Genomic DNA, 11,122 nt, shown 5'->3' on the forward strand with positions numbered 1-11,122 from the left:
CATACACTCCAACTAGCAGAAAAGTGGACTCATCTCCACGCCTGTAGACTGCATGTTCCAATGGACTTCGCTCAAACCCAAGATTGACAAGAGAATCGTGAAGCTTTGCGTACCAGGCTCTCGGTGCTTGACAGAGGCCGTAGAGCGCCTTGTGCAGCCTCAATACACGGTGCTCTTCCCCTGGCGCAGCAAATCCGGGCGGCTGGTCAACATACACCTCCTCACTGAGATCGCCATTTAGGAATGCCGACTTGACATCCATATGGTGAACTTCCCAGCGGTGGTGCGCGGCGAGCGCGGGCAGAACGCGCACAGTCTCCAGTCTGGCCACAGGCGCAAAGGCTTCCTCATAGTCCACCCCTTGCTTCTGTACGTATCCCTTCGCCACTAGACGGGCCTTGTACTTGGTGATGTTGCCAGCAGGATCCCTCTTGACTTTATAAACCCATTTCAGCCCGATGGATTTCTGACCGGCAGGCAGGTCTGACAGTTCCCAAGTCTTGTTCTCATGGATGCAACGCATCTCCTCCACCATCGCAGCCTTCCATGGTGCATCACCCAGAGCCTCTTCAACGCCGCGCGGCTCTTCGGCACTGAGAAGACAGCTCTCATGATACTCATATTCAACATCTTCTTCTGTGGCATCCATGACGCACGACATGCGTCGATACCTGATTAGTCCGGTGTCCACGTCCCGCCGTTTTTCATCCTGTGACAGTGGGGTGGCCCACCTGATTTCAGGCGTTCCCAGAGTTTCTTCTCCACTTGGCGTGGTTGTTTCCCCCAAGGGCGAAACTGGCATCTCTCCCTGTACTGGCGTCTTGAGTGGTGTAGTTGGGGTCAGCGGCATGGTGGGCGAGCCACCATGCGCCCCACCGGTGTCCAGCTCCTCGACACCTGGTTCTGTGGTGTACACCATAGTGAAAACGCCCGGCGTGGCCTGCATCGGGGCCGCGGTCACCGCGTCCCAGCTCCATGCCCGTCCTTCCTCGAAGAGCACATCACGAGTGACTTGTACCCTTTTTGTTTCAGGATCATAGACACGGTAGCACTTTGCCCCCTCTTCATATCCGACGAAAATCATCGGCTTGGAGCGGTCAGAGAGCTTTGTAATGCCCGGCCCCAACATTTTGACATGTACTGTGCAACCAAAAGTCCGCAGATGCTGAACCGCCGGCTTTCGCCCGTGCCATGCTTCATACGGTGTGACGCCTTCGAGGCTGCGAGTGGGAGCTCTGTTGAGCAGATACACTGCAGTTTTCACAGCCTCTCCCCAGAAATATGCAGGTACTGCCATGCTCTTCATCAGGCATCTTGCCATCTCTACCACGGACTGATTTCTCCTCTCCACCACACCATTCTGTTGGGGAGAGTAAGGCGCCGTGGTGTAGTGTTTCATGCCCCTTTCACTGCAGTACTCTTGAAATTCCGACGAGTTGAACTCCCCTCCGCGATCAGACCTGAATGCTCGAAGTTTACAGTTACCTTCAGCTTCTGCCATGGTCTGAATCCTTTTGAAACAGGTGTGTGCCTCATCCTTAGACTTGAGCAGCTCAATCCACATATACCGGTGTAGTCATCAACAACAAGATGAAGTATTTGTTCCCTCTTGGTGTTGGTGGCGTGATCGGACCACACAAATCTGTATGCACTAGCTCCAGACCATGCTCTGCTCGATATGAACTCGCCTGCGGGAAAGGGGCTCGATGTTGTTTCCCTAGTGCACAGCCATCGCAATACTGCTCGATGCAAGCTATCTCAGGCATACCTCGGACCATCCCTTTTGCAGACATGGCACGCAGCGCTCGGAAATGCAAATGCCCCATTCTAGCATGCCACTTCCAAGTCTCATCATCCACTTTTGTTATCAGACACACCGGCGTGTCAATGGTCAGCATGCCGGTGTACAAACGAGTGCTTGATCGCCGGACACGAGCTAGTATGCATTGAGCTGGGTCATGTACTGTCATCAAACCATTCTGAATCCCAATCTGACACCCACCTTCGTCCAACTGACCAACAGAGATTATGTTGCTCGCAGGCTGGGTATGTAATATACCTCTGTCAAGGCACGCAGCTCGCCGCTCTGGCACTTGAAAACAATGGATCCCCTGCCACGGATTGCTACATGTGACCCATCTCCAAATTTGACCGTGCCATGCACGCCCTCATCAAGCTTAGCAAACATGCTCCTCTCTCCTGTCATGTGACTTGTGGCACCCGTGTCAAAATACCATAGACCGTGAGGGGATGGCACGGGGATTACCTTTTCTTCATTGAGAAAAACTGCCTGTGGTGCTACTGGTTCAGCCGCTGTGCCGGGGGTGACCATGGCCATGAACAGGCCTTGCTCATGCTCGTCGCCTCCTTTGCGCACTTGCTGACCGTGTTTTTCAAGATACGACCAACAATCTTTCTTCCAGTGGCCAAGTTTCCCACAGAAGTGACATTTCCCTTTCTTCTTTCCGCCCGATCCACCGGATCCACCAGGGCCGCTGTTGTTGGCCGCAGGTTTGCCTCTGCCGGGGGACTTGTTCTTGGCCTACTGCTTGTTCTTGCCGGCGCCGCCGCCACCAGACGATGAGCCGACGTTGTTGCCGCCCAGCTTCTCACGGGCCAGCCACTCCTCATGAGTGAGCAGAAGGCGCCAGGTGGGTTGCGCGCCGTCGTCTAGCTCGTAGTGGTCTTCACAGGCGGAGAGGCGGCCGACGAGCTCCTCGATGGTCATGGTTTTGAGATCAATCAGAGACTCGATCGCCATGGCCATCGGGCGGTACCGCCGCGGCACTACGCGGAGGAATTTCTGGACCACCTTGTGCTCGGTGACAGGGTCGCCGTACAGCTCCAGATCGGCGATGAGGGCCGAGAGCCGCAGCCCGAAATCTTCGACGGTCTCCCCATCCTTGAACCTGAGGTCCTCGAACTCCCGCCGCCGGACCTGCGCCTTGGCCTCGCGGGCGCGCTTGCTGCCCATCCGCATGGTCTTGATAGTTTCCCACGCGATCTTCGCCGTGTCCTTTGCAGCCAGCACGCGAAGCATCTCCGGCGGAACGCCGGTAAGGATGATCTGCAGCGCGCGCCGGTCGTCATTCTCGTCGGTGGCGTCGTCGGTCACCGCGGACCAGACGCGGGCGACCTGCAACTTGACTTGCATCAACAGCGCCCACTCTTGATAATTCGTACGCGTGAGCATCGTCGACGCGCCCGTCTCCTCGCGCACGACGCGCTCCACCACGCGGAATTCGCCGCTGCCGCTGCCAGTGAGGCGCGCGACGGGCGCTCCGGACGATGGTGACTGCCCTGCCGCCGCCTTTGCCGCCGCCTTCTTCTTCTTCTCGTCGTCCGACATAGCCGCAGCGGATCAGACACCGCTCGACCACCAAGGCGCAGGATTGAACACCCGAAGCTCTGATACCAAATGTCGTTGCCGAATCGATCGAGAGGAGAGAGCGAGCGAGAGAGGGATTAACACACGCGAGGAGGAAGACACTGGTATATTTTGTGCCGTCGAACTCGACAGCGTTTTTTCTATTATTCCTCTCTCTGAAAGTATGGATATTACCGATGCTAACAACTGGGCTAACTAACTCCCGATCATCTGCCCACGAGCCACTTGTGCCGCGCCATCCCACGGCTGCGTTTCGTGCGCCTAACTGATCGGGAGAAAAGATCAAAGCAAAACAGAAACGGTGAGTCTGTGCATGCAGCACAACTCTGAACCTGACAACGTGCAACACCTGACAGACCAGGCATGCATCTGTTATTCTAACAGCAAGCAAAACTAACTGACGGTGAGCTTAGCTAGAGCCTACAAGGAATGCATGTCCGAAAGCTTTTTGCTGTGTTTGTCCTGTGGCTGTGGGAAACTTTATATCTTGGAACTCGAGTCTATTTTAGATGTATGTAATTTTGCTAACCGCGAAAATTGTTCAAAACTTAACGTCATCTTAGTGTGCCTGGGATGTTGCAACCTGTAGTTTCATAACCATAAAGAAATATAAGAAGATCACTACTTTAGTGATCTAACACGCTCTTATATTTCTTTACAGAGAGAGCACTTAATGAAAAAGGCTTTCGCCCCGCTTTATAAATAAAACAAACCGCCAGAGAGCACACATACAAGGACTAGTCCACACATACACCCAAGTCTCACAATAAGTACAGAGGTTCTGCTGAGGGCACAACTCGACAAGCCCAGGCAAATAAAAAAGAAAACAGCCCGATAGCGGAATAAACGCCTAGTCTGGTTCCGGCGGGGGCGGCGGGGGCGGCGGCAACAGACGGACGGCCATCGAGCGGAGGTCAGCGATGAAGGTGGAGATGGCGTCGTGGTCCCGAGGGCGGCTAAGCGGCCGCCAAAGCTGCAAGAAACCAGAGAGTTTGAGTATCGCGTCAGTAGCCCATCGAAGAGGAGTGCGCTGGATCACAAGCTTATTGCGGATCGTCCAGAGGGTCCAAGCAATGACCCAAATCTCAAGCCACCTAATGTGGCGAGACGTCAAGGGGGTGTTCTGGAGTTCGACGAATAAGTCGGAAAAGTTGGTGTAGCACCAATTTCCACCGGCCGCTTCGCGAAAGCAGCTCCAAACGAATTGAGCGGAAACACAGGAGAAGAATATGTGATTTGAGTCTTCGGGGACACCGCAGAGCGGGCAAATGCCCGTGCCCGGGCCATTACGCTTGCAAACCTCTACCCTGGATGGGACCCGACTGCGAATCCATTGCCACATGAAGATTCGGATCTTCAGAGGCAGACGGATGGACCAAACCGTCTTGAGGGGGAGAGGGGCGGAGGAGGGGGCGATGGCCAGGCAGAGAGACTTCACGGAGAACTGGCCAAAGGGCTCCAGGTGCCAACGCACCTGGTCGGGACCCCCGTCCACCATCGGTTCGTGGAGGGCAACACATTCCAGCAGCTCATGCCAAGCAGTGGATTCCGGGGGCCCAAATGGCCTCCGGAAGGCGAGGCGCCCTAAGTCAATAAGGGCCCTTTCGACAGAGATCACACGATCGACGGAGATGGAGAAGAGGCCGGGAAAGCGCGCCGCGAAGGGGGTGTCTCCGGCCCAGCGATCAAACCAGAACAAACTCGACGCTCCGGAGCCAACCGATATGGAAGTCCCGATGCGGAGGACCGGAAGAAGCTGGATGACCGACTGCCAGAACTGGGAGCCACCAAATCTCTGGCAGAAGGCGAGGGGCTGTCCGCGCAGGTATTTGTTCCGCAAGATGTCGAGCCAGAGGCCACCGTGACCTTGCGAGATGCGCCAAACCCAGCGGGAGAGGAGGGAGATATTCATCGGCTTAGAGCACATAATGCCAAGGCCGCCTTGCTCCCTAGGCTTGCAAATGTCCAGCCAACTGCCCATATGATACTTCTGCTTATCATTGTCGCCCGCCCTATAGAAACGAGACTTGACTTTGGCAATCTCATGGTGCAGAGTCTCATGGAGGCTGTAGAAGCTCATGAGAAACAAGAAGAGTCTGGAGAGGGAAGAGTTGATGAGAATTGTCCTGGCTGCCTTAGATAACCACCTCCCCTGCCAAGGTTCGATGCGCGTTTGGAGCTTGGCCACGGTTGGGCGCTAATCCGTGACGGTGAGCCAGGAGTCACTCATGGGCATACCCAAGTAGGTCGTGGGAAAGGAGCCCAGGCGGCAGTTAAGCCGGTTGGCAATGGCCAGACACTCCGCGGGAGAGTATCCCATCACCATCACATCACTCTTGTCGAAGTTTATCTTAAGGACGGACATTTGTTGGAAGCAGAGGAGGAGGAACTTGAGGTTGGATATGTCTGCCTCCGAGCCCTCGACCATGATGATGGTGTCATCGGCATACTGGAGGAGGGAAATCCCAGAACCGCCGGCAAGGTGGGGGGTGATCCCACGAATATGGCCGGCAGCCTTCGCCTTATCCAGGATAGAAGCAAGAGCGCCCATGACCATATTGAACAGAAATGGGGAGAAGGGGTCGCATTGTCGAACCCCAGATAGGGTGGGGAAGAAAGGGCCAATCTCGCCATTGACGTTAACGGCTGTGTGACCGCAGGAGACCATCTGCATGACTCTAGTGATCCAACGATCATCGAAACCCTTCCGGAGCAAAACTTCCCGAAAGAAGGACCAGCTAACAGTATCATAGGCCTTATGGAAATCAATCTTCAAGAAAACCACCTTGAGATGTTTGGCCCGGACCTCATGGAGGACTTCATGAAGGACAAGGACCCCATCCAGGATATACCGGCCTTGGATGAAGGTGGACTGGTTGGGGTGCGTCACGCGCTCAGCAAGAAGGGTCACCCTATTGGCGTACCCTTTTGCTAGAATCCGAAAAATCACATTAATGACCGTTATCAGGCGAAACTGGCGGATGTCGGAAGCGCCAGGAACCTTGGGAATGAGAGAGATAATCCCAAAGTTGAGGCGTCTGAGGTCGATGGAGCCCATGTAGAACTCATCGAAGATGGCCATGACCTCTGGTTTAATCACGTTCCAGAAGGTCTGGAAGAATTTAACCGGGAGGCCGTCAGGACCCGGCGCCGAGGTCGGGTTCATGCCTTTAATGGCAGCCCAGACCTCGCTCTCGGAGAAGGGGGCCGTGAGGGCCGCGTTCTCCGTATCAGAGACCAGCTGGGGGCCGGTCCAGCAATCAAGGGCCAGGGAGAGGCCGCTCCGAGGAGCGGCAGAAGACAAAGATCTATAGAACCCATCAATGTGGGTTCGAATATCGCGGGGGTCTTGAAGGAGGGTTGCACCATCCCACAAGAGGGGGATGGTGTTGCGAATACGCCGGCCATTCGCGATAGCCTGAAAGTAGGCCGTGTTCGCGTCTCCCTTCAAAACCCATTTCTAGGTATCACAGAGGCGCCAATAGGCCTCTTCATCGGTGTATATGACAGAGAGCTGATCTTCTAAGTCATAGGGGGAGAGCCACTCATCGGGAGAGATCCCAACCGCATCTGCACGCAAGTCAAGAGCCTGGATGGCGGTTAACGGGGCCTTCTTGTGATCGCGCAGGTCTCGACCTAGGTTAGAGCCCCGCCCCTTCATGAACTGTTGGCCACGCTTGGCAAAAAGTGCCACGAATCAATGGGAGAAAGGGGACGGGGTGAGGTGAGCGCGGGCCTCCACCTAGCGAGTGCCAACGGCCTCCACGAACCCGGTTTGGGACAGCCAGAAAGACTCAAACCAGAATCATGGGGTAATGGTAGCCGCTCATCGGCGGAGGACAAAAGAAGCGGGACATGGTCAGAGCCAATTCGGGTGATGCCGCGAAGGGAAGCTAGGGGACAACGAAGGTCCCAATCCAGGGAAACTAAGACCCTGTCCAGGACGGACTGGGTCAGGGAGGCCTGCCGATTGGTCCAAGTGAACCTGGCACCAATCCTATCAATCTCCCGGAGACCAAGATCAGCAATGAAGTCATTGAACATTTGCATCCGTGCAAAGTTGACATTAGAATTGCTCTTGTCCTCCGCAACGCGAAGGAGGTTAAAATCACCACCAACCACCACCGGAAGGGAGGCCGCAGAAATTTTCCAGTGGAGCTCCTCAAGGAAGGCCGCAGACCGACTATGGTCTGCCGGCCCGTAGACAGTGATTACCTCCTACTTGAAGTTAAGGGACTGCTCGAACAATTCCATGCTCACAAAGAATTCTCCCCGATCCATGCTACCCACCTCAAAGGTGGCATCCTTAACGCCTAAAAGGATGCCCCCGAGTGGCCGGCGCTCCCACTAGAAGGGAGCCAATGCCACGCAAAGAGGTGGGAGCTCAGACGGTCAAGCTCAGGAAGCGAGAATTCAGAGCGCATGGTTTCTTGGATGGCGACAATGTCAATGTGTTCATCACGCATGTATTCCAGTAGTTGGCAGCATCGGCCATCATGACCGAAACCGTGGATTTTCCAGAAGAGGGCACGCATTAAGGTGCCATTGGGGGCTGCTTGACCCCAGGACACGAGAGGTGCTTTGAGCACGGAGGACCGCAGCAAGGGAGCGGGTGCAGCCGCGTATTTCGTCCCTAGCAAGCGGGAGAAGGCTAGCGGTCTGCCTCGACGGCACCGGGGAGGGATCCTACCGAGCCGCGCGGGGGGGGGGGGTGGCAAAAGGAAAGCAGCACGGTCCTCCGCAAGCCTCCCGTCAAGAATCTCGCGGGCCCTAATAGCCTCGATCTGGACTAAGGGGGGGCAGCTTCCCCCCTAAAGATGATGGCGGAGTCCCAGGCAACCTTTGCGAGGTTGCCGAAGGGAACCAACTCGAGTGCAGAGAAGGAACAAGACAAAGCCGAAGTGGGAATGACAGGCGTACCTGGCTCCAAGTTCCGAGCAGCAGCACAAAGCTCTGCCCGCTCGGGGATGGGCAGAGCCGGACTACCCTTAGGGTGCGCGGCGTCCAGCCGAGCGCTCCGTTGGGACGCGATCACCGGGGAGGAGGTCGATCGATCGCGACAGGAGTAGGCCGCAGACCGCGGAGGGGGTGGCTGGGCGGCCATGGGGGTGGTCACCTGGGCCTCCCCATCCGCAGCATGATCCGCCGCGGGCGGGACTTGAAGAGAAGTCCCAGCACAACAGAGGAGCAATGGAGTCGGAGACAAGGTCGGAGACGAGCACAGCAGGGGCGGAGCAGGAGACGCGATGCACGAGGCCGGGGCCCCCAGAGGCGGCAGCGGTGGTGGAGAGAGCATGACCGGAGGGGGAAACACAACCGCAGGAGGAGGGGCCGGAGGAGAGGCGGGGGCAGCAGCCTCGTGCGACACGTCATCCTCGGGGGCCGCCACCGGGGTCGACAGGGGCAGGTCGGGATCCTGTGCCTACGCCAGGGGCGGGCCCGACACCGAGTCCGGCGCGATGGGAGTAGGCGGGGTGGGAGAGCGAGGGGAAGAGGCCGGGCAGACGATCATGCCGACACTGGAGATGTCGCTCGACTCCGACGACGCTGCCACCGAGTTAGACTGGCCGTCGAGGAGCAAGCCGGGCACGGCCTGGCAGCCCTTGCCCCCGGCGGTAGGAGGGGGAGGGGGGCGGAGAGCGGGGGTGGGAGTCCTCCGAGCCCCCTCCTCCTCCGAGCGGTGGGAGCGGAGGCGATGGCGACCGTGGTAGTCCCGGTCAGTCCCCGGGTTGCCACCGGGAGGACGAACGTCGAAGGAGCGGGGGCGGCCGACGTGATTGGGGGGCTCGGGGGCGATCCTGGGGTCAAAGCCCTGGTCATTGCAGAACACACAAATGGTTGCGCGGAGCTTGGTGGAGTCGAGGCACTTGACCTTGACTCGGACCTCCTCCTCCTTGCTGAGAGAGAGCTCATCGACCACCACAACCTTGTCCAAGATCCGGGACATCTGTCGGATGACGAGCTCGGACCGGGCAATATCGGGGAGGCCGGCCACAAGAATCCAGGCGGTGTCCAGGACGGCCAAGACCTGGGCGTCAAGGATCGACTTAGTGATGTCGACGACAAGCTGGTTGAGGGCGAGCGTGATCAAACCACTGCGAGGGGCGTAGTCGTAGCTGATGGAGTCGGGGAAGATGACGGTGAAGATGTAGCCATCGGTGGGGGTGACCACCCAGTCCCACTGGTGCCGGTAGAGGTGGTTGAGCTCGGCCTCAATCATTTCAAGGGAGGCCACCCTGTTGACCACAGTGACGACTGCCTGAAGGGTGGGAGTGGGAGGCGGAACGTCGGGAACCTCGAGCTGGAAGAAGCCCAGCCCCTTGCTACGTCTTGAGCTTGCGTTGGTTTTCCTTGAAGAGGAAAGGGTGATGCAGCAAAGTAGCATAAGTATTTCCCTTAGTTTTTGAGAACCAAGGTATCAATCCAGTAGGAGGCTCCTCAATAAGTCCCACGAACCTACACAAACAAACAAAGAACTCGCAAGCAACGCGATAAAGGGGTTGTCAATCCCTTCACGGCCACTTGCGAAAGTGAGATCTGATAGAGATAAAATGATAAGGTAAATATATTTTTGGTATTTTGTAATATAGATGCAGAAAGTAAAGATGCAAATAAAAGTAGATTGGAAGCAAATATGATAAGAGATAGACCCGGGGGCCATAGGTTTCACTAGAGGCTTCTCTCGAGATAGCATAAGTATTACGGTGGGTGAACAAATTACTGTCGAGCAATATATAGAAAAGTGAATAATTATGAGATTATCTAGGCATGATCATGTATATAGGCATCACGTCCGCAACAAGTTGACCAACTCCTGCCTACATCTACTACTATTACTCCACACATCGACCGCTATCCAGCATGCATCTAGAGTATTAAGTTCATAAGAACAGAGTAACGCATTAAGCAAGATGACATGATGTAGAGGGATAAACTTAAGCAATATGATATAAACCCCATCTTTTTATCCTCGATGGCAACAATACAATACGTGTCTTGCAACCCTTTCTGTCACTGGGTAAGAACACCGCAAGATTGAACCCAAAGCTAAGCGCTTCTCCCATGGCAAGAAAGATCAATCTAGTAGGCCAAACCAAACTGATAATTCGAAGAGACTTGCAAAGATAACTCAATCATACATAAAAGAATTCAGAGTAGATTCAAATATTATTCATAGATAAACTTGATCATAAACCCACAATTCATCGGATCTCGACAAACACACCGAAAAAGAGATTACATCAAATAGATCTCCACAAGAGAGGGGGGGGACATTGTATTGAGATCCAAAAAGAGAGAAGAAGCCATCTAGCTAATAACTATGGACCCGTAGGTCTGTGGTAAACTACTCACAACTCATCGGAAGGGCTATGATGTTGATGTAGAAGCCCTCCGTGGTCGATTCCCCCTTCAGCAGAGTGCCGGCGAAGGCTCCAAGATGGGATCTCGCGGATACAGAAGGTTACGGTGGTGGAAATTGTGTTTCGTCTATGTAGGCTTATATAGGAGGAAAAAGTACGTCGGTGGATGCCCGAGGGGCCCACGAGACAGGGGGCACGCCTTATAGGGGGGGGTGCCCTCCTATCTCATGGAGTCCTCGGCTGCTTCTTGACTTGCACTCCAATTCCTCTGGATCACGTTCGTTCCAAAAATCACGCTCCCGAAGGTTTCATTCCGTTTGGACTCCGTTTGATATTCCTTTTCTTCGAAATACTGAAATAGGCAAAAAAACAG

This window comes from Triticum aestivum, chromosome 2B (genome assembly GCF_018294505.1).
Source record: "Triticum aestivum cultivar Chinese Spring chromosome 2B, IWGSC CS RefSeq v2.1, whole genome shotgun sequence".
Taxonomy (NCBI): Eukaryota; Viridiplantae; Streptophyta; class Magnoliopsida; order Poales; family Poaceae; genus Triticum; species Triticum aestivum.